Source organism: Protopterus annectens, chromosome 3.part1 (genome assembly GCF_019279795.1).
Source record: "Protopterus annectens isolate FY-2018-M chromosome 3.part1, PAN1.0, whole genome shotgun sequence".
NCBI lineage: Eukaryota > Metazoa > Chordata > Ceratodontiformes > Protopteridae > Protopterus > Protopterus annectens.
Window position 1 is genome coordinate 387,323,168 of NC_056732.1, and position 24,001 is coordinate 387,347,168.

General features: G+C 39.2%; 1 protein-coding gene across 5 annotated transcripts in view; it reads left to right on the forward strand.

Annotated features, from left to right (window-relative positions):
- Positions 1–24,001, forward strand: part of OSBPL3 (oxysterol binding protein like 3) — a 2,414,360-nt gene that overhangs the window by 1,655,193 nt on the left and 735,166 nt on the right. The gene's annotated exons all lie outside the window — the stretch shown is intronic.

A 24,001-nucleotide genomic window follows, 5' to 3' on the forward strand; every position in this document is an offset into this window, starting at 1 on the left:
CTAGTCAGTCTTAGGTCACCAGTGATATAGTTACATATCCTGCCACAGTGCCAGCAGGCCATCTGATGGAGTCTATTTATGTGGGAATGTAAGGTCATTATACTATCTTACAAAAACTTATTTACAGCTGATAATGCATGGAGTGGTACACGTAATTGTGATGTGCTTTGATTTATTTGTAAAATCCATGGATTAATATTTCTTCAGGCAACATATTTTCTCGATGTTTTGCCCTTCTGTGCTTCAGCTTGACTGTCAATGTGTAGTAATTTGATGTATCAGCACTGTAATAGTTGTGCAACATAGTGCTTGAAAATCTAACCTTTCACCAGTAGCTGTGCATGTCTTGGTCTTTTCTGTGGTCATCCATTGTGTGTTATAACTAGAATCTGCTCAGTTCTGATTTGAAGTTCTCTCATACATTTTATTCAGCAGGTTTCTTTCACTATGTTCCTTAAGAGCATCTAATTTCTTGATGTGGTCTTTATATTAGATCTTTGCAGATGTATTATCCTTTGACACATTTCTTGATTAAGTTCCTTGTAGATGTATTGCATGTGTTAAGGCTTATCAGTTTGCCATCTCACAGTAAACTCGGTTTGTGACCATTCTTACCTCAGATGCTCATGCAAAGGTAAAGTATAGTTTGGCCTAACATGTCACGTTTTTGAGGCCATTAAGTGCTGCCTTCATTTTTTCATGTTAGTACAGTGGTAGTAGTATATAAAGTGTGTAGCTGCATTCAGAATTAACATGTTAAACCATGTGAAGCTGTTATCAGGTGAATGTAACTTTATTCTCTTGAACGCTGTACCTAGTTCAGGTACTCATAAGCATCAGACTTGCCTATATTGCTGCATGTACGGATACATTTCTCAGCTCAGTAACCTTGTGGGCTCATTTCACGGCATGGTGCTGTTGTGCATTGTTGATTAGTTATTTAAGCATTACCTGACTTTCAAGTGGACACATTGCATTACTGGACCTGTTATTTTTTGGCTCAGTGTACCTTCTACTCTGTAAAACATGTTTTCACATTTTCCTTGTGACCGTGCTTGGCACTAAGTTTCTTAAGGATCTTACATTGTATAGTTAAGGGGTAATTTACTCAGTCGTTCATTGAAACTGTTGAAGCTATAATGTTTAACACCTTCTAGTTCAAATCCTTAGGGATATCAGACATTTTGCTGTGTTTAGTTATCTGACTGCCACAGTTCAGATTTTCACAGCGTGAATCTGCTTTCCTCTCGTTGTAGTTTCTTGCTATGGAAGTGACATCCTTTGAATTAGATTTCTGGATAATTCCTAAAGGTCATATCATAGCACATGCATTTTGCTCTCTCCCTTGTGTTGTTTTAATGAACATAGACTCTTGTTGATTCTGTTGGATTTTTGAATACTAATTGAAAAGTCTGGCAACTAAGAATAAAGAAAAAAGGTGAGCTGTTTTGTAAATCAGTTTTTCTCTTTATAAAGCTGCATGTTGAGAAACTCTTAGGGCTGCAGCCTACTATAAAAACACATTTTTTTGTAATTTCTTTGATGATGTGGTTTTAGAATGACTGGTGTGTGTGATAGTTTGCAGTTTTAACAGGATTTTATGGCTCTTTGAATTTTGAAGAAATGATGCTCATGTCATTATTTTTCAGTGATTTCATTTCATTCATATTTATATTCTTTATGTGTACCACACTGGCATGACACTGTATTTCATGAAATGTTGCACCTTAATGATGTATTAATTTCATAGGTCCATAGATAGGTACTAGGCTATTGGCCCTAGGGCCTATATAAGCCTAGCCAAACGGTACCCTGGCTTTCGCCACCCAAGAAAATTATTTTCCTGTGCCGCTGTCGAGCAGAGCCACAGAAGTGATCCCCGGGGTGAATTTCCTATTTCCCATCCAGTCATCAATATTTTTCTTGAAGAGTGCTAATGAGGAGCTCTGTTTGACATAGATAGGTAGTCTGTTCCAGAGTATGGGAAGACTCTGCGACAGGAATATATCCCTCCAGCATGTTCTGTTTATTGTAGTGACAAGGTTTAGGTCCCTAGAGCATGTAGCTCGGAGGGATTGGGATTTCTTTAAGTGGAGCATGTCCAACAGCTGTGGGTTTGACATAGCTTTGTATGTTAGGCAGAGATCGCTTCTGAATAGGCGGTATGCGACAGAGTAAAGCTGGAGTTTTTTGAGACAGTCTGCATAGGGCATCTGTTTGAGGCCAGTAATCCTCTTTGTGAGGTATTTCTGAGACCTTTCCAGTTATTGTAGATGTCTTGTGAGGTACATACCAAACTCTATAATGGGTCTAATGAGTGATGAGTAGAGGAGAACAATGACCTCTTTATTTCTGGATGAGAAACCTTTTGTGATGAGGTGTGCCATGTAGAAGGATTTCCTGACCACTGTGGCGATGTGATTATCAAAGGAGAGACTACTGTCCATCTGTGTCCCAGTGTTTCTTATCACACTTTTAGTGTTAAGTAGACTACTGCCTATGTGGTAGTTCATGGGTACAGAGATTTTAACAAAGGGGATGACAATGCACTTTTTGGCATTGAGCTTGAGGCCATGGCTTTGACACCAGGCATCTGTCTCAGTGAGGCCCTTTTCTACGATGTCCACATCGTTAGGAGTTTCGTTTATGGCTCCTAGTTTGCAGTCATCAGCAAACTTAGTTATCCAAAGACCTTCTGTGTTAGTCTGCACTAAAGTGAAGTAGATACCAAACAGGAGAGGACCCAGGACTGAACCCTGTGGTACTCCACTTGTCACTGGTCTGAAGTCTGATTTGGAGTCTGCTACTTTCACATTGTGTGGGTTCTGTCATTAAGCCAGTTGGCAACCCATCTTGTGACGTAGGGATTTATACCTAGTTTAGTGAGTTTATCTATAATTCCAGAGTGGGGGATGGTTTTGAATGTCTTGGCGAGATCCAGATTCCAGAACATTCTATAAACTCCCATAGCACAGCCATTAATTAGCACTCAGCCTAAATTTAGACAAAACGTTGGTGAAGGGCAGAATATTGTCCTCTTCCACAGTCTACATACCTTGCTGTAGTCCAGTTATCAAGTAAACCTCATTGCTTCTCATATTTCAGTCATACTGAAGAAATAAAAAAAAACAAGAAATCATCTCAGTCATCTTATTTGTCAAATAGCACCTATCTCTCCAGAGACTTTTGTTAGTCCAGTGACAGTAACAGTGGCACCGTATGCTGTAGGCCTTGGGTTCAAATCCAAAACAGAAGGTAATGTTATTCTTTCATTCCTGTCATTTCAACAGCATCTAAGTAGAGGGCTGTTATTGTGTGTCTTTGTAATGCAGCTAGGAGTCAGTTAATTTTAAATCTTCTCATTACTAACATCCCAGAAAAAATTGTACAGTGTATTAACATTATCTGACTCATTAAGTGATCACTGCCTCATGTTAGGAACTCTGCCATTTAAATGCCCAAAGTCACAATACAAAAACAAACAAACCAGATATTTCCCAGAAAGTAGAGAGGATTTTGAAACTGAACTCAGTAAAATAGAGTGTTCACCTCTTTTTAGTGAAAATTACTCCAGCAGAGTACTAAAGTGCTAACATTTTTTCAAACCCTAAGCAAAGTCTACCTGGTAAGAAAAATATTAAGTACGGTAATTGTCCATTGTAAACACCCACAGTTAAACACAACATAAGAGTCCAGTGCATGATCAAGTATGGAAAACATAATTGTTACAATCAAACTCTCCTAAAATGAATCCTTCCTTATAATCAGGCATGGAAGATTTGAAAAAAAAACTCATTATTACAATCAAACTATCTTAGCTATATAAACCTTTGCAATAAATATAGACTCGACTTAAAAACAGTGATGTAAAATCAGCAGGGAAATCTCTAGGAACAGATAGTATTCCTGTGGAAGTTAAGAGGAAAGAAAGTAATAAAGATCTGGAAGGTTTTGTTTAGCAATGTTTAAAAGGGGTGGAGGTAGATGTCCAGCATTTTGGAAGAAAGCTGTGGTGTTTGTACTACCCAAAGAGGGTAAAGACCCTTCAGATCTGGCTTCATGCAGACCCATTTCAGTTTGAAGTTATGTTTATAAAGTGTTTATGTCTATAATATCTTAGATAATGGCAAAAGTATTACCAAAGTTGAGAGGTATGGGACATTGTGGTTTTGGGGAGGAGAAGAAAACATTTGATAACATTAATACAGCAATGAGGATCCAGAGGGATGCACAATGTAAGAAAACACCATTATTGTTGGTGGCTCTTGATGCAGAGAAATAATTCAGTACCGTCAGTTAGGGTTATATCAGTGCAGCAGGGGTAACATTTGCATCCCCTAGTAGAATAATAGGTTTCACAAAGAGGATATATGAAGAGACAGAGGCAAGAATTAATGTAGAAGAGCTCCTGTCTTAGAAGCTATATTTGAGCAGTGGAACCATTCAGAGATGTTCTATTTCCACACAATTATTTTTTATATTTAGAGCCATTGACAAAGAAAATAAGGAATTCATAAATTCAAGAATATAAATGGTTTGGTACTCAAGACGAGTTAATTTTATTTGAAGAGGATATTTTGTAGTTGATAAATCCAGGAAAGGACATTTCAGTGTTGTTGAACATATTGAGACAGTTTCAGTTATTTTTGGGATATAAAATAAATGAAGATAAAAGAAAGGCTATAGTGATAAATTATGTGCTCACACTTGAATTGATTTAGCAATACCCATACTTATGGGGACAGCATAAGATGGATTATTTAGGTGATGGCAGCTAAGGATCTATGGGAAAAAAACTAAAAATATAGTACAAGGATTATGAAACTGAAAACTCTTGGTTATGGATATGGACACAAGCAGAGAAAATGTTTCTAGTCTCCTCAGTCATATACACAGGTCAGTCATATTTTTGTTAACCAGAGGAGAAGTTGTGGATAATAGTTAATAGAACTGAAATAATTAAGTGGGTTATGCTGATTCTTCCCATAGACTCAGGTGAATTTGGTTTCTCTGATTTGAGGGGATACATTACAGCTATGCAAGTAAGGGTCATGTACATAACTACAGATGGGTATAAATCAAAGTGGAAAAGGATGATGATGATGAAATGGGGGGATGTGTAGTTCAAGAGTGATATAGAAACTAGGGTTTTGGATACACGTCCTTATAGAAGGTAACAGTCATACAGAAAATTATATTCATAAAAAGCTATTTACAATCAGTTTAAGGAATCTTCTACGTTTCAGTAAAATTTTAAGTTGAAGTTATGGTTACTGTTGAAGTAAACTGAATCATTATTCTCTGGTGCTGAAACAGTCTTTTCAGATAATTGTTCTTTTATTCTGTAACTTCAGATTTCTGAATTGACCTTGATCCATTTCATAATCAGCTTCATGGGTTTATAGGTCAACACTAGGCTGTTGAGCCAGAGGACCATTAGTAGCCTAATCACAATACCCCCATATTGTAGTAACCCATTATCATGACTAATTTGTATTTAGCTTTGACCCTTTTCAATGAGGGCTTATGGGGACAACATGACTGTTTATTCTCTGAGAAGTTGAACAGCTTCCTGAGGACCTTTATTTGAATTGTGGAGCATTTTGTAAAGAAGACCATCATTCTTTCTATACATTTAATCATCCAGGCCTTTTATAAAACAGAGTGTCTGTCCTGCTGCTTCAGAAATAATTGTAGCTTGCAACTTGCTTTTGTGTAAACACTACATATTATATGCAGTAATTGGAACTGGTATCAGTCCTCTGTGACCTCCATTAAAATGTGTGCCTGTATCATAATAAAGCCTTTATTTAATTAGGTTAGATTTTAATAAGTCACTCACATCACCTTGAGTCTCTAGCTGTAATACAGAATAAGTCAGCTCAGCACTATTTATTTCATTCTACTTGCTTTTAAAAATCTCATGGTTATAAGTCTGTACCATGAAGTTGAAAATTCTTGAAAGTCACAGGTTTTGATTTTTTTCACCACGTCTTCATCAAGTATTTCATAGTTTGCACATTTCTTTCTACTTGCCCATTACTCTTACCAGTGTCCTGGACTTGAAGTAATATTCTTACATTCCCGTATGTTATTTAAAGTCTTTACCTGAAAATTGTGAAGCTTTATCAAAAATAACTGCCTGGATTAGCATGCCATGATAAAATGCATTTGAAGACTTTAAAATCAATTTTGTCTTTCAGCTATATGCTTAGAGTAATAGTCTGCAAACACATGTAAATGGTTACCTTTGCACTCAAGCTAGCTCTTTCTTTGTCATGAGAGACCTAAAATTCTATGACAAATTATCTGTTCACATGCATTTTCTTTTTGAATGCCTAGAGGGGTGACAGAATTGAAAAATATGTTTAGTGTAGTGACATATTAGGCCAGTGTAAAACACTCTGTAATTCTTTCTTTATATTTTACTGTCTTAATTTTATTCATGAAATTTTGTAAGTACAGACTTTATAATTGGATCTGTAATGATGTCTTTATCTGCTCTAATTAGATCTTTGAAACAAGAAAGCTCATCTTTGTTTAGAATAAACAAAGTTGGTGGAAGACAGATGTAAAAAATAGAATCCCTTTAGACCTACTACAATTCAAACAACTCCGCAACCAAATTAACATCTAGTTATTAAAGACAAAAAAGCACACTGCCTTCATCTGCAAACCCACCATAGGCAAAACCCCAAATAATTCTGGAACTCCATTACTTCTCTACTAAACCCAGGCTCAAAAATTAATCCTTGTCCAAATCCAGAGAAAACACCCACTGAATTAGCCACGCTCTTTAACACTTACTTTATCAACACTATATCCAATCTTACTGCCACCTTCCCCCAAATCAACCCTAGTACTACTCCCACATCTCCAAAACAGTCCTCTCAAAACATCTGTACAGCCTCCCCACCCAGCATTTCCTTTTCCCCCATTCGTACCACTTTAATAAAAAACTACTCCTTAAGCTCAAACCTTGCACTAATACCCGTGACAATATACCCCCTCAATTCCTACAAATCGCAGCAAACTCCATTGCCTACTATCAGTATACTTCTTAATAGATCTATCAATGAGTCTTATGTTCCTAATATCTGGAAAAAGGCATATATTCTCCCCTTACATAAAGGTGGAAATAGCACAGACATTACCAACTTCTGACCCATTGCTATCCTTTCACCAATTTCTAAAATTTTGGAAAAATGCATCCACATTCAACTTCATCTGCTTCACAACCAAATCCTATCTCCACTCAGCATAGCTTCAGGCCAGGCCATAGTGCCACAACTGCCCTAATCTCCTCCATGGATACAGTCAGCTGGGCTTGAGATGCTGGCAAGAATGTTTCATCTCTATTTCTAGATCTCTCTTAAGGCCTTAGATACCACTTCCCACCCTCTTCTCCTTTCTAAACTGTTTAATCTAGGCATCTCACCCCTCACCTAACCTGGTTCACAAGCTACCTCACAGACAGACAACAATCAACCAAATGGCAACACTCTCTCCATTCCTTAACACTACCATAGGTTCATATATTTATACTAAGTTAACTGCCCTTGCAAGTCATTTTAAGCCTAGCCAATTATCCCCTTGTGAGACTCAAACCATGCACCTTGTGTTTGTAAGGCAAACACCTTAACCATTAGGCCACCCTCCCAACCACAGGTGTTCTCCAAGGGTCCATACAAGGGTCCTTTCTTTTCAGCATATTTATCAACAACTTTCATACCACCCTTTCTCAAGGTTCTGTAATAAAATACACAAATGACTCTACCATCATCTGCTCTGTTAATTCCACCTCTGAACTACAACAAATTAACCAATGTGCCTTCACAACCACCGAAACCTGGATGGCCAACAATCATCTCGCCCTAAATCCCAACAAAACCAAAACTCATGCTCTTCACCCCCAAAATAAGCTACTTCTATAAATAAAAATGAATTCTCCATAGAGGCCCAAAATAAAACCACCTTAGAGGTAGTCTCACATACAAAACTACTAAGTGTAATCATAGATGAACACCTAACATTCAACCAGCAGATACACAACAATATTAAAAAAACAAACCAAAAACTTGGTATGCACTATAGGTACAAATAATTCCTCAGCCGCTCCACCAAACAAACCCTTGCCTCTGGCTTTCTTCTACCCTTTCTCTAATACAGTGCCCCTCTCGTTACCAACATTCAGTCCTCTTTGAACTCAAAACTTTATGTATTTATTTATTTAACATTTGTTTACTGGGAAAGTCAAACTTGGAGCAAAGCCAATTTTCAGGGAGGCCCGGGGAGAAGTGCTCCAGACATATGTCTTTATAGAGTGGGAGGAAAGTAGAGCACCCAGAGGAAACCCACACAAATGCAGGGAGGCATGCAGACTCCGCACAGAAGGCAGTCCAGCCGAGAACTGAACCAGAGAATCTCTTGCTGTGAGGTGACAATGCTACCACTGCACCATCCAAAAGCTTGAGAATGCGCTACAATAAAATCACTACGTTTGCAACCAACACAAAATACTCTTCCCATCATTGCTCTTCTCACCTTCTAGACTGGCTCAGACTTCCACACTATTTTTTGATACCTGCAATTAATCACACCCCACAAAATTATCTTCCCTTACCACCCTTCTTACTGTGTACCACCCAAACAGACATCTCAGATTTGAAAACTAGATATTCCTAACAGTAGAAAAACCAAACCACTCTGCTGGCCACTTTACTCCTAGACTTTGGAACACTCTCCCACTGTCAATCGGGGGGGGCTATCCAATATGCGTCAAAAAAACCCTGAAGCAAAATCTTTCCTCCTTATGGCAATGTACAAAACCTGACACTGTCTTCATCCACTCTCCTTACCATTAGCTACTCCTATTTCTATCACAACCTTTAACCTGCAACCTACTGTTTTTTTCTGTATTTCACTAGAACTACCTTAAGCCCTCTATTGCGGGGATACCTACTGAACTAAATATTGAAGTCACAGGCTTTAAATTTCTGCTGAACTAAATAGTGAAGTTACAGGTTTCAAATTTCTTATTGTTTAATCTATTAATTTTATACTATGTCATTAGATCCTAAGCTGCTAATAAGCTAAATTACTTTGTTTAACTAAGACATTGCACCTATGTATAACTAACTTATTTTGTACTTTTTGTAAACTTACTATGCACTGTTATCGCTTGTTGAAACTTCTTGAATTTATATGTTCCAAAGACTTGTGTTATGTTTACTACTGTATTGTATTTTATATAACTGTTCTTGTGGAGCTTTTATCCCCGAGCCTCCAATGAAAATTGTCTCACTTTGGCCCAGTAGACCTTCCTGGTAAACCAATGCAAATAAATAAATAATGTAATACGATTTATTGGACCAACATAGGTTTTGCAGTTACTCAGTCTTTCAAACTGGCTTGACCCTCAAATAATTGCAAAACTTGTGATGATCTGTTGAAAGGTATTAATTACATCGTCTGTGTTCCAGTGACTTTGTGTTTTCTATAAGTGGACCAACACATCATTTATTATTTTTTTTCTCCCACTAATGTATAGATAGTACATATGAACCTCTGTAAGTAGTGTAGACATTTGGTCCAACCAGTCATTCACGATGGCTTCAACTGTTATATTTCAGTGCCTTCTCTGGTGCATTTCGTAAACGTGTTTAATTTATCAGCTTACACTTGTAACTGCATAATAATATGAAGAACATCCTAGCCTTTTTACAGCTAATCATTTTTTCTCTTTCTTGAGGTATGCTGCCCTAAGTGTAACTTCCATAACCAATTTTTCTGGATTATTTGGAACTTTGAAGTAATATATTTGCAAGTTCATTATGATCTGTTCTAAAGTAGATGGAGCCTTAAACAAGATTTATAGCCCCCCCAGAAAATACTTTATAGCAGTTTGAGATCTAATTCCCAGTAATTGTTTTGCTGGGATCTAATTTCCCAGTAATTGTTTTGCTGTAAATCTGGAACTTTTCACAGCCATAGACTTTAGCTAACATGCCGTTTTCAGTTTTGTGCATCTCATGTTTATATTTTTTGCTAAAGGTCTAGATCTGGATGATTTGTCTCCTAGCAGGACCACTGCACACATTCCTAGCTGACTAGTACTTACCTAAAGAACATACTAAAATTACAGAGATTGAGCTTCTGTATGAATCCCTTTTTAGAAGCTCAAAAGTCATGTTTTGCTGTACAGTCCAAAACCAAGTGGCATTTTTTCCTTACCATGTAGCCAACCATTAGCATATTTGAGTGCCTACAGCCTTCATTAGGATCTCTGTAGCCCTCCTAAACTTCCCTTGAACCAATGTAATAAAAGTGGGGGCCCTACCCTCCCTAACCCCCCTTGACCCAGTGTAATAAAAGTGAGGCCCTACCCTCCCTAAACTCCCCTTGACCCAGTGTAATAAAAGTGAGGCTGATGAAGAACTTAAGCATCATGAGACTTCATGTGATATTCTGCCAAGGAGTTTTTTTTCTGTTATAATTTCCCCTCATTCCCCCTCTCCCTGCATTTGCTGGGAATGCCTGGGGGTATGCACTGGGTGCATGATGGCAGATTGCCCTGGCTCTACAGTAGCCTTGCCAATGTCTGCCCTCTTTCCTTTCTTTGGACCATACCTTCTCAATGTTCCCAGCCTCCAGCAGGGATTGCATGTGGGGAACACCAAGACAACCACCCTACTTCCTGTGATAGGCATACCCATCTCACCATGCCAGGACCTCCAGTGCACAAGCCACTAGTCAAATGGTTGCAATTAGGATTTTATACATCTATGCCTTAACACTGACAGCTAAACCAAGTGGCCTTGTGCTTTATAGTGTTACTGTGGAATCTGATAAATTTGGCATAAATTTTGAGAGATGCTAAAGTATTCCAAGGTATACACTTTGAGAGATACTGAAATATTGCAATACATTACATAAGGGCTGATTTGTTTTGTGGTTTCATCATATACTGACAGCAACACTGACTTTATCCTCATTTGGTTTCAGACCTTCCCATGTTTGGATGAAATCCACGTACCTGATACTAGTAACAGAGTTTTCATTAGTTCTTCTTTCAGCTTCAGACTATTATGCCTCAGCCAAATAATGTAGTGAGCTGTGTGAGGGACAGTGGATGCATCCATTGATGTGTTCCACTCCTCCAACAGATATCGGTAAACAACAACAAACAGGCAAAGTAAAATATTAATGTACATAAACACAAATCGATATATTATAAATAAGTGAGTGTTGGCCTTAACACTATGTACATAATATAGAAAGTTAACACCAACTACACACAAATAAGCTCCATTCTGAAGAAAACCAAAGTTGAATTATAGGCCCTGGCTTCCAGGCCCTTTCTGTGATCTCAGTCTGAACGCAGACCCAGGCAGTATGAGATTATCCAGAGTAGCTATCTAAACTATTCCATTCACATATGTACACAGATGTACACACACTCAAATTTCCAGGAGGGGCTACTAATACCTATCACTAACACAGCAGACTCTTGCTTTATGATAGTAGTGCCCCCAGATAAATTCAGACTGCCGTGTAGAAGATTACTTGTTATGTACCACTCTTAGAAAGTAAGCCAAATAAAATGTAGTAACTAATGGTAGTTCATAGTTAAGCATCTTTGAGAGGTGAGTGACAAAGCATTACACTAACTGCAGTAATCTTATATCAGTAAATAACCATCCACAAGCTTGTAAAATAAAATAGAATTATTTACCAACCCCTCCCCCCCCCAAAAAAAAACCACAGGTAGTACATTTAAGAAGTCAAATATGCAGAGAAGGTACAGTTTTGCACATAGTAAAATACAAAGTGTTTCTGTAAACAGATAGTTCTTTAGCCGATATTTTTATATAAGGTATGTCACAGGTAAAGGAAAGCAGCCACAAGGCAAACAAAAGGAATCTGTAACTGACTAACTGAAAATAACTACCAAGCTACTCCTACCTCCGAAGTTGTCACTCAGAATCCAGTTGAACTATTGGCCTTTCTTAACGATTCCTTGCTGTAATGCAGAAAATAACATGCAACAACTAAGTCCAGCTCAGATAACCTAAGATGGTATATGTGTCCGTCTGCCTGTGTGTGTCTGACTATGTTCTTGCACTTCTGTACAGCACCCAGCCACTTTCATATTTTGACCCTCTTCTTTGAACTCAGTGCACCCCCAGAGTGGTTCACCGAGTGTATGTCCATATGTAGAGCACATCAGTTTTGGGGAACCAAGGTTTCCTTTACTTTGACAACTGATTTCTAGTCCTACTGATGATGAAGATATTAATGGTAGCGAGGGAGTCCTTATTTCACCTGTTCCAGTCCTTAAGCGTCACAGTGAATATTGTGAAGTTCCAAATGTACCATTGTAAACCACAGCTTTCAAATGATATTTGCTGTGCACTCCTGCTTACAAGGTAGGTCTACTTCAGAAATAATTCAACCCTTGTACAGAAAGGTATCTCTTCAGATGTTGCCCCAGTAAGCTTATGTCTGAAAACACTAGGTTTAATGACAGAAATGAGCTTTCTGGTTCAGCAAATGCATTACCATATGCAAGTGCTACAGCAGTCATCCAGACCTCTCTTAGGCATGGACGTCACATTTTCACTGGTGGCATCACATCCGACACCTGTCTCTGGGCAGTAATTTCCATCCTGCTGTCACCTTTGTGGCAGTCACCATGGATGCTTCTGTTCTGAGTTGGATGTACATTATCAAGGCAAAGTTTTTGAAGATGTATGGTCACCTGTAGGCTGTGAACATGCTGGAGATGAAAGTAGTCCTTTTGCTCCTTGCAGGCCTTCCAGGTCTTGCCCTCATGGTGCAATCACCATGCACACAGACATAGCAATTGTATGGCACATAAACAAACAGGGTGGGACTTATTCTTACCTCTTAGGCTAAATTATGAAGCTTTGGTGGTAGACAAGCCTTACATTTGCTTTCCGATTGTGATTCATATTCCTGGGAAGACCAGCTTTGTAGTGGATAGTGTCTGTTTTGTCCTACTGATGCTTCATGAATAGTCCCTCATTCCAACAGTAGTGCACAAACACTTCCATTACTGAAAACAGGCTTACTGACACCTTTCTGCATCTTCAACCAACATCAGCTACTATTTTCTGATAACCGTATCAGGTTGTCAGTCCCATGACGCTGTATTCCAGAGATGGCTCCAGCTCTCTTATATGCCTTACCACCCTTTCCCCTAATTTACAATTTCACAAAAAGTAACTTTGTGCAGGGCCAGAGTCATGGCCCTATTTTAGTCACAAGTATGGTTCCCTCTAGGTATGGTCTTATTGTCTGGAAAGGCCTCCTCTGTGTTTGAAGGATTCCAGAGCTCTCTTCACTCACCCATCCAGCAAACCATATTTGGGCACTCAATTACACATGGTTTCTTTAGTTCTGCTAATGGCCAGGGATGCTTCATACTCTCATGGGGGGGGGGGGGGGGTTCATCCATATAATTTCTTCTTCCCAGAGGCATAGCACAAGGAAGACATATAAAGCCAAGTGGCATTGGTTTGCAACATGGACGTTTGTTAAGGGTTCAAAACCCTTTTGTGCTTTGCTGTGTTAGATTACCCGTCTCATATTTTTTCTTTTTTTTTTTTCCTGTGTAATATTTTTGACACACAAATCAGTTATAGTTCAACTGAAATTAATTTGTCTGCTTTATCTAATTTTCTTCAAGAGTCAAATGGAACTCTTTAGCTCCTCTGAGTGTAACCTTTTATTAAGAGAACCTTTCAGCTCAAATCTCCCTTTTAGATCGTATTCTTCCTTGGGAATTAAACTTAGCCCTACAAGAATTTATCTTTCCTCCTCTTAAACTATCTCATAAGGCAGGTTTTCTGTTTGTGCAATGGAAAATTATCTTTTTGGTGATCATTACTTCTGGTAAGATTTCTGAGATCTATGTATTGTTCTTAGATCCCCCAATTGTTTTCCACAGAGTATTTTTTGAACTAATCTTACATTTACACATAAAGTAGTCATCAAAACCATTTTGAATCAATGTGATAATTTGCATGTGTTTTGTGGAATACTCAAATAGAAGAGGCTATCTGTTGCACCCTTTAGATAATCATAGACCCTTACATTTGAATTTAAAGAGGACAAAAATAATAAAACAAAAAAACATACTCAGTGTTTCTGTTATGTTTTGTTTTGTTTCGTATGCTTCTAGCAGGCTGAAATCTAAAGGCTCCAAGGTAACTGTCCTGACAGCTGTCAGAATGCATTATGTTTTGCTGTGAAACATACAAAAATAAAAGGTGATATTTATGCAACTGGGACATATGTTGCAATGCATAAGTTAACAAAACACCATAAGCTAGAAGTGATACCCATGACTAGGTCTTCTTTGATGCTCACCTCTTTTTTTGATACCTAACAAGAGGAGAAAACGCTGAGAGAAGAAAGGAGCCACTTTTGAGATTTTAAATATTTTCTTCTGATTTATTTCTTAGAAAAACTGCATTGCCGCCTACTCTTCAGCATTTTCTTGCTTGCAAAAGTTGATATCTGTGTTAGAAACAGTATTTAGAACATACCTAGAGCCTGTTTATTGCATTTTTTGTGTTGCACTTAATTTAAAATTGTTTTTTCTTAAAATTGCATTTTACCTGCCTCTGACCTAGCACACACGTGTTGGGGTCATTTATTGCACTGTTCTGACTAGTTTGCTACTTGTGTGTGTCTGCTATCCTTAAACAAAAACAAAAAAACAAAAAAATCTTGCTATTTTCCCACTTTCTATAATTTAAAAAAAAGTTTACTTACAGAGTTGCTGTTCTGAACTGTTTGTAAGTTTCTTGGAGGCCAGTGCTTACTTGGGCTAAAGGGAAGTATCTTTGTTCACCAGTGGCAGTGGTTAACACTGAGCAGCCTGCCTGTCCCTTTAGGAGTGGTGACTGCCTAGAAACTGTAGTTTTATTGGCCATTTTGGGTCAGTTCCAAACTCCTTGATCTCTCTCTCTTAAAACCCTGCAACTCTCTTTTTGCGCGGTCTTGCGCACAGAGCAGTGTCGGGCAGCGCCGGTTAGCTGGGATATACTTTACCTGGCTCCACAAAATCTGCGCTGCAAATTTTCCCTTAGAACTAAGCAAGCCTCAACTCAAGTGCTTCAGATCAACTGCTCTTATTGCAGCACTTGCATAACTCAAATCAGCACTTGTCCAAATCTCCTAGACAACACTATTATTTTCCAAATCTCCTAGACAGCACTATTATAATACAGCATAAGACCCTTGATTGTCTGCAAGACTAGTGAAAGTTACTTTTCCAAACATGTCCAGAGGTCAGCTTCAGGTGTACTCTCCAGTTCATCTGGCGGAATTGGGCATCCTGAGGCAATGTCACAACTGCCTCATGTATACAGACAACCCTCTCCTCTTAACTCTAGACACAAACACTTGTGAGAGATGCAAATACACAGCCAAACTGTAGGCTAAGCTCTCTCAACCCATGACTGTAACAGACAGTCAACAGGAGAAGAAACACACTAGCATCTCACCACCAGTCATACATGGATCTACAAAACAAGCACCGGCAAAACATACACATAAATGCACAAAAACATATTCGGAGGCATTAGGTACCAATCTGAAAAAGAAACAGTGCCTCCAAAGCAGACAAGCAAGCAACCTGCATCTCCAAACACAAGCCAGAAAACACATAATTCACCTCAGCAGTGTGCCTCATGACAGCCCCTAAGGCTGTACTTGTTCTGGAGTGACCTAATGACGCTGTCATTGTACATGTTGGTGTGAATGATCTAAGACGTACCTCCCTGGACTACATGAAAAGAGACATCGAGGAGCTCTCTGATCATGTAGCACAAGCTGGTATGACCCTGACCTTGAGTAGCATACTACCTTCACCTAGAATGATACCACAATACAAAGACAAAATGATCAATTTCAACAATTGGCTAAGCTTCTGGTGTCATTCTAAGGGGATGCAGTGTCTGTCTGCCTGGGATGACATGATAGACAAGCCTCGCTGTTTCACCAGAGATGGTTTGTACCTGTCACCCCTAGGTTTTCGAATACAGGCCAAGGCTCTTGCCATCCCCATAGTGCCTTTTTTAGGCAAGGCTCAAAGGACAAACCAACCAGCGTAACCAGCAGAGGTAACCAAAAACTAAGGGTAATGCTACTCAACGCCAGAAGTCTCAACCTCAAAATGCACGCACTCTAGGCACTCCTCAGTATGGATAAAATCGATGTTTGTGCAGTGACGGAAACCTGGTTCAAGGCTCCAGAGAGCACCCCAGCACTACCAGGTTACAATTCATATCATACCTTCCGGCCTCAGTTACCGGATCGCAGTACAAAGGGCGGAGGTGTATCCATATTCATCAAGGATACCCACATCTCCAGGTTAGTGGCGCAGCATGATGCCCCAGAGATCATCCATGCACAACTATCAGCAGGCAAAACCACATTTCAAGTCATAGCCTGTTATAGATCGCCCACCATGTCCCAAGATGCTCACTCAGCATTCCTTAAGGCATTGGAAAATATAAAATTCCTACCCAACGCCATAATTTTGGGTGATTTCAACTACCCTGGTATAAACTGGGCAAACTACCAAAGTTCTAACTCCTATGCCCAGCGGTTCATAGAATTTATAAATTCAAATGCCCTTGAACAACTGGTATGTTCTCCCACTAGAGGGGACAACATATTGGATTTAGTCATCACAAATATGGGCGCCCATTGTACCACACCCGTTATCACTCCCTCTCTGGTCAGATCAGACCACAAACTGATAACCTTAGACATCCTCACCTCTCCACCTCCCCCAGTCAAAGAAACCATCGTAAAAAAACTTTCCAAAGCAAACTTCAAACTACTTGCGTCAGAAGTGGAAAACTTCACTATTCCCTGGCAGAAGGATAATGATATCCAGGATGCAAAATACTACACCAAGGCACTTTATATACATCTTCAGGATTGCATGGACCATGCTGTCCCAAATAAAACCAAGACTCCTTCCTCAAGCAAGAAGAAACCAGTCTGGTGGACCCCAGCCATAAGCAAACTATACAATAAAAGGAGGAGACTTATACAAAAAAGGCCAAATCTCAAGTAGAAAAATCTTCCCTGATCAGCTTTGGTAAGAAATTGAGGGCCCTCATCAAGTCAATTAAAGCCAATTTCGAAAAGAAAGTTGCCAAAGATAACCATAAGGCCTTCTATGGTTATGTCAAAAACCTAAATGGCAATGCTCAGGTCTGTTCTGAGCTAGTACAAAATGGAACAAAATACACTGACCCTACTGACATTGCCAACAGGTTCAGTGCAAATCCCCCCACCACCACCACCTACAGGGCCTATTACTATTTCAGGGGATTGTGTAACTCCAATTATTACTGATACATTGGTTAACAAGGCTCTATCTAAAGCTAAAAACACTGCCTCCATGGGACCAGATGGTGTCCCGGGCTGTGTCATATGCGAGCTCCAAAATTAATTAACCCTGCATCTGAATACCCTGTTCAGTCTCAGCCTCTCGACAGGATATGTGCCCATAGAATGGCGCACAGCAACGGTGGTTCCGCTGCACAAGGGTGGGCCCACAACTGACCCTGGGAACTACCGACCAGTAAGTCTGACCAGTCTGATCTGTAAGGCAATGGAGCAAATCATTATGGAACTGATAAATGGAGAGATTGGGAACCTCCAAACACTTGACCCCACACAGTTCGGCTTCGTCAAGGGCAGATCATGCCTCCTGAACCTGGTGGACTTCTTTGAGACAGTTACTCAGGATATAGATAAGGGAAAGGAGGTACACACGGCTTACCTTGACCTTGCTAAAGCATTTGACACCATTCCCCATTCGGGTATTATTGATAAACTCACCAACCTGGGCATAAACCCTTATGTCACAAGATGGATTGCAAACTGGCTCTCAGACAGATCCCACAAAGTAAGAGTAGTGGGATCTATGTCCAAATCCAGACCAGTAACAAGCAGTGCGCCTCAGGGCTCTGTCCTGGGGTCCCTCCTGTTTGGCATATACTTCTCTGAAGTACAGGCAAGCATGGAAGGGCTGTGGCTGACCAAGTTTGCAGACGACTGCAAACTGGGTGCTATAATAGAGTCTCCGGCCGACATGGATATCCTCCAGAAGGGCCTTAATGAGACTGATGCATGGTGTCAAAGCCATGGTCTCAAGCTAAATGCTAAAAAATGCGTAGTAATCCCCTTTGGAAAAAACCTGCGAAGTACCACATAGGAGGTAACCCCCTGAAATCTGAAGTAGTAATAAGGGATCTAGGGACCCAAGTAGATAGCTTTCCTTTGATAACCATGTTGCCAAGGTGGTTAGAAAATCCTTGTGTGTGACCCATCTGATCACGAAAGGGTTCGCATCAAGATCTAAGGATGTAATGGTGCCCCTCTACTCTTCCCTCATCAGACCCATTATTGAGTACAATGCACCAATTGGTATGTACCTGGCTAGGCATCTCCAGCAGCTGGAGAGACCACAGAGGTACCTCACTAAGAGAATTACTGGCCTCAAACAGTTGCCCTATGCAGCACGATTGAAAAAAACTAAGGCTTTTCTCTGTTGCATACCGCCTTCTCAGAGGCAATCTCTGTCTAACATACAGAGCCATGTCCAACCCAGAACTGTTGAACATGCTCCATCTTAGCAAAACCAAATCCACTCGAGCTACACGCTCTAGGGATATAAACCTCAGCACAACAATGAATAGAACATGCTGGAGGGATAGATTCCCTTCGCAAAGACTTCCTTTGCTATGGAACAAGGTCCCAATCTACATAAGACAGAGCCCCTCACTATCACTCTTCAAGAGGAACCTTGACGAGTGGATGGGTAACAGAAAGTTCACACCAGGGATCATACCAACAGCTCTGCTAGATTGGAGCCAAGGGTACTAGCTGCTAGATCAAGGGCCTAGGGAACTAACCAATGTGGCTGGGCTAATATATGCCTTTGGGCAGATAGCCCAGTACCTACCTATGAACCTATGATTCCACGTGGTAGAATGAGCTTGGGACACCATCCTTACTACAGTTGTAAAGCTGTGCGATCTTTATCCATCCTGTTCAACATATCCACACTCCCTCCCAACACCACTACCTTACCTTTGTGATATGAGGCCTGGGAAATGTCTCTTCAGCTATGTATACATGGAAACATATGTGTGTGTGTGTGTGTGTGTGTGTGTGTGTGTGTGTGTGTGTGTGTTTTCCATTTTTGCTCACTTCTCAATGGCATTTGGTAGAGGGGATTGAGGTTATGTCTTGATGCTGATCTGACATGAGCCTGCAGATAACTCCTGATGGCTGAAGAGGATAGACACAGATCACTCAAATGCTTTGTTTTGGTAACTATATAACTTTACTTTTTAACCAGTTGTGCATATATAATTGACCACTGCACTAGTCAGTGAACTGCATTTAAAGTGTACCACAGTTCTGAGGGATGTGGTTATATGTTGGTTGCTTTTACTCTGTGATGCCGCATTGTGTTTCATTTGTCATGACAGAACTCCACTGTAGTTCAGTGCTGATCAGTGTATTGGATGTCTTCAAGTTTCAGTACTATATAATGGAAGAAGTGACAATACAGAGTGATTATTACTAAGTTATTCCCTCACACAAACCTTTGCCATAGTTAAGCAGCATGACTTTAAATGAATGACTGAATGTCTACTTAATACATTGTACTGTCTCCTTAATACATTGTACTGTCTCTCTAAACTACAACTACTTTTTCTGTTTCACTGTCCTGTAAATTGAACCTCTTACTTGCTGATGATGATTTCTCACTTTCCTGGAGCATAAGAAGCATGCATTTCTTCATAATTCATAAATACGTAAGGCATTGGCATTTAGAATATTAGCAACTTGTGCCTTGCATATTCATGAATAGCAGTAGCCCTTTAGATTATGGGTCACAGTGGGTGTTAACATAATTGGATCTTTGAACAGCAGTTCTAAAATTAGAAAAACTGCCCTGTTTGCACAGCATGCAAAATGAATACAGAGCACAGAGAGAACATTTTCAAACTAAGGACTGCTCATTTAACTATATTATCTGATTCTGTGTATTTTTCACAAGCTAAAATGTTTTTTTTCGAAATTACTTTGCAGGGTACAATAGCATTGTTAATGAGGTCCTAGCATCTACAGAAAAATAAATTATTTCCATTTAGGGTGATGCTGAACTTCAGAAGAAGCTATTGCATATGTTTCAGGATTGTCATTTATGTTGATTCACACGTCATACACAATTCATACAGCAAAACGTGGTAATAATTATCATGCTTTAGAAATAGTGACTGGCACAGGGTCATCATGGTTTAATTTCTCCAAGTCTTTGTGCTTCAAATACCATGAGGGGAAAGAACCCCATTCCTAAGGCAGGGTGTAATTAAAGTTCGTGAAATTCATATTGTTTCAGTCTTTCATATTAGACAAAAGTGCTCTTCTCAACACCCACACTGTGCCTAGAATTGACTCCTTCTGCTGTTCATACGGAGTTACACATGTATCTGTAACATATCTAAAGATGACTGTAGATTCGTTTTTATAAGACCCGTTGCTCCTACTACTGTTGGGACAGTCTGGTATCTGTCTTCCACACTGCTCTCATTTCTGCCTGCAAATCTTAATATTTTTATGACTTTGTGTCTCTCTCTGTACATAAGACACAGCAATAACTAGGTCTAGCAATTTCAATGAACATTGCTACTTTTGTAATTTTTTTCATGGATTACTATATCTGGTTTTCTCACATCTCTTTTTGAACTGTTGATAATGGGTGGTCACTGTTGAAGTGACACCCCGACCCCATGTGCAAAAATGGGAAAAAGGGGCCTTGTATGGATGGATGGTAATGAGTTAGCCCATGTGATTTACTCTTCCTCATTCTCTGTAATGTTTTGTGCTTCATGTTTCTGTGCTTCGCAGCTACTTAAATATTGTAAAGTTTGCACAATGCCCAGTGCAGCAGTCTTGCCATATTATTTTCAGTGTGCGACTGTTTCCAATACTTTTTTCTCATAATCTACTTTTGTCTGTTTCTCCCACATGTTCATTGGACTTTGTAAACCAATGTATATGTAGTCTGCTGTACTGGACTGACATTACTAACATTTCATCAAGACCAAATGGCATTTTTATGTCACCTTAAAAAGATTTAACCACTTGCAGTTTTGCTTTCATTGCCTCATCTGAAAAACTATACAAATTTAAGTCATCCACAAAAAGTAGATAAGTCTTTAAGCAAGGTTGTTTCTGAGAGCCAAATTGTAACCAAGACCTCTAATCTGTTAAGTAAGTAAGCAGCTTAATGGGTTAAAGGCAAGAAAAAGAATCACCCTATAATAGAAACATAGTTTACTCAACCAGCGCCCTGTGCCAGTACCGCGAGAAAGTGCCTTTTTCCCTCAGCTTTTCAAGTGAAGAGTAAAACAGCACTTCATTGTAGCGATTGGCTTATTACAGCCAAAAAACATTTTACTGTAGTAAGCCAATTGTTACAGTGTGGTGATTAACTTATTATAGTTAGATTCATGCCCCACCCCCAGTTCTTCCACCAAAAAGCACTTCACTGTAATTGGCTTGTTACGGTTAGATCCACCCCCCCCCCCCCAAAAAAAAATAAAAAGAGAGAGAGAGATTTTTCTTTTACTGTTCATTTTTTTTCTACAGAAAGTTCCAGAACATCTTCCTGTGACTTACCCTCTTCAGCTGCATCCTGCATCATCTGCTGCTCCTTCATATGGGAACTTATTGACCCAACGCTCGCAGCATTTGTCAGTGTTGACACACTTTTCGACTCCTTTCCTTACTGTGCAACTCCAACTGAACTTTTTTACCAATTTCCTACTGAAGGATACAGAGCATCATCTTGTGGCAAATCATCAGATGCTGCCCATTCCAACTGTTTCTCCTTAGTTTGGGGGCTCATTGTTCCATCTTGCTGTAACATTACATGTGTTGAATTTTCTACACTAAATCCTTAACTTCATGGTAATACATAACTTAAGTTTCTATTTCTTTAACTTCTCCATTACTAATACTCTTTTCTATGTTCCCTCTTTGTTTTCTTACTTTTTGCATTGTGAAATATTCCATATCCAGGTGCCTTTGCCGGTATTTCTCTTCAAATATCTTTGGTGCTGGTTTTTTTTGTACTGATTAGTTTGGCTTTCTCCTTCGTGTAAATATTGCACCATATGAAATCTCATTTTCTTTCCCATGTCTGTATTTCTTCTTCACATGTTTCCCACTCCACTCTTCTCTCCTTAATTAGGGGGCTCATTGTTCCATCATGATGTGACTTTACCTGTTTTGAATTTTCTACACTAAGTCCTTCACTTTGCAGGTACTCCATGACTTCATTTTTTTATTTTTTTAACTTCTACCGTACAAATTCCCTGTTCTGCATTCCCCATTTGTTTTCTAGTTTTTTGTATTGTGAATTTTTCCATACCTGGGTGACATTGCCTGTATTTCTCTTCAAATATCCTTGGAGCTGCTTTTTTGTATTGATTAGTTTGGCTTTCTCCTTTCCATAAATATTACACTGTATCAAATCTCTCTTTCTTTACCGTGTGCATGTTTCTTTTTTATACTTTTCAAAAATCTCTGGGTTTTGTTCTTCATATTTTCACACTTCCATCGTCACTTCTTTTTACAGGTGGCCATGAATTTCTTCGTCTATATTATGTAGTTTATGGATCTGTTGTATAAATGAATGCAAATTTGCATTTGAAGCTTTTGATAGTTTTTCTTGTGCAAGTGTCTTTCTTTCCTCTAATTTCTGTCTTAATCTTTCTGAATATCTTCTATCTGGAAATTCTGGGCTTCTTGAATAATAGTAAGAATACATACTTTCTTCCTTATCCTCAATAGTTCCCTTTATCATGTTTATGGCTCTTTTTTGGCATGTTAGATTTGTGTTTTTTGTGTACTACTACTTCCTTCAACAGCAGGGGGTCCATCTCCCTCAAGCCTGGCCTAACCCCATTGTAGAAATGTTTCCTTGTCTTGAGGATTCTACACTGCCATTTTTTCCAGTCCTGGAACCAGTGTGAACACCAGAATTAGATGCTTTTTAAAGGTGGGACTTGTGCACCCAGCTGTCCTTTTTTATTTTTTCACCTACTTCTCTCCATGATAGCACAGTCGCGGGTGTTTGTGTGTATATATAGATATATATATATATATATATATATATATATATATATATATATATATCTGTGTGTGTATGTATCAGTGTTGTCCTGGTAAGATTTTGTGAAAACGGGGTGCACTATGTGAGGGTACTCATCAAGACCTGAGGGTGAGTTCATTTCCACTAATACTACTCTTCTTTTCCTGCTGATTTCATCACCTCTACATTCTGACCCACTGATGTGGCATTGCCAGTTCCTGATAAGGCTTCTTATCTGCACAAAAGTTTCTACTCCATAAGACACATCCACTATAGAGGAAACCATATTAATGTGTTGGGGGTAGGCTTTGTTCATTACATTACACATTGCCCCAAAATGGTATTTCATTATTGTTTTCACATATTTGTGTTGTTTTCTAGGAACTGCAACATCTAATGTTGTGATTCCTGGTAGCAAAAGTTATGCATTAGTTGGTGGTTCCAAGACCCTTTAGTCTGTTTTATTTTGTTGCAGTCAATCACTAGTGCAGTACCTGAACAAAAAGGAAAAAAGTGTTGGGGAGTTAAGATGGCCACTGAGGAATAAGCAACAATCCTTTGTATCCCATCTCATTTTGGGAAACCTAAATACTTACCGTCTTTGAAAATAATAGATTTGCCTGTCTTGTGAGAGTCGATGCAGTATTTTTCCTCCTTAGCTGCAGTCTACTCAGCATCTTTCCACGTGCTCGGGTTTTATCCTGCCTTTGTCTATAAAAAGGAAAACTTAGTCTCTCTACCTCCAAGTCACTTGATAAGTGCTGCAATCATGAC